This window comes from Elephantulus edwardii, unplaced genomic scaffold (genome assembly GCF_000299155.1).
Source record: "Elephantulus edwardii isolate Elephantulus edwardi_28Jun2011 unplaced genomic scaffold, EleEdw1.0 scaffold00110, whole genome shotgun sequence".
Taxonomy (NCBI): domain Eukaryota; kingdom Metazoa; phylum Chordata; class Mammalia; order Macroscelidea; family Macroscelididae; genus Elephantulus; species Elephantulus edwardii.
In genome coordinates this window covers 9,039,593-9,040,552 of record NW_006399860.1, presented here as the reverse complement: position 1 = coordinate 9,040,552, position 960 = coordinate 9,039,593, and the positions used below count along the sequence as shown (strand labels likewise).

At 46.1% G+C, this 960-nt stretch overlaps 1 pseudogene; it reads right to left on the bottom strand.

Annotated features, from left to right (window-relative positions):
• Positions 1 to 347: 347 nt before the first annotated feature.
• Positions 348 to 705, bottom strand: LOC102865951 (annotated as a pseudogene).
• Positions 706 to 960: the final 255 nt, after the last annotated feature.

Genomic DNA, 960 nt, shown 5'->3' with positions numbered 1-960 from the left:
GGTCGCTATGAGTCCCAAACGACTCGATGGCACATAATAACAACAATAACAACAATAACAACAACATTATCACTCTCACTTAAGGAAGCTATAAATATGTCAACAGTAATATAAAGGTTTCAATATACAGTAATCAATACTCTCAAAACATGAATTCAAGTTCACAGTCATGGTGTCACTGTGATTTTATGATCATACCTATAAGTGTATTTCATAACTTCAGAGCAATGCAATTACTTTTCATTATAATAAAACTACACAGGGACTTTATTATTCCCAGTATGGGACAGGTCTTCCGGGGTGGCAGGAGGCGGCTGTGGGACAGGGCTGTAGAGATGGGGGTGGCCCTACTGGCCGGCGAGGAGGGAGTTCCTGAGGACCACAATGACCGAGCCCCCACGCAGGAACATCTTAGAGATGTAGCGGTCCTTGTTGACGGGTTTGGACTTCTTCTTGCCCTTGCCACTCTTGGGGACCTTGGTCCACATCTCCTTCACGTTCTGCAGCACCATGTTGCAGTGCCTGTCGAAGGCCTTCTCGCGGGCCGAGGAACTTCTTGTTGTTGCGACAGTTGATGAGCACTTGCGTGTTGTTCTTGACCAACTGCGTGAGCACGGAGAGCGGGCCCATGTTAAACTCCTCCTCCTCTCGCTTCTGCAGCTCCTCCAGGGTCATCTCGCTCTTGGGCTTGTTGAGGAGGCTCATGGTGCCGGCTGCGGTCTCAAGCGCTCCCGTTCCCTCCGCGTTGCTTCTTCCTCCAGAAGTCATTATCATTTCTAATACTACCTAAGATACATATATCTCATTGTTTGCTTTTTCCTTAAAATTCACATCCCCATCCTCACTTACTTACAACTGAAGAGCAAAGAGCATGTGTCTTTTTTCTAAGAGGAGAAAACACACACACACACACACTCTCTCAGTAGAAATCCATATGCTTTCCTTTTCATATTTATCAAA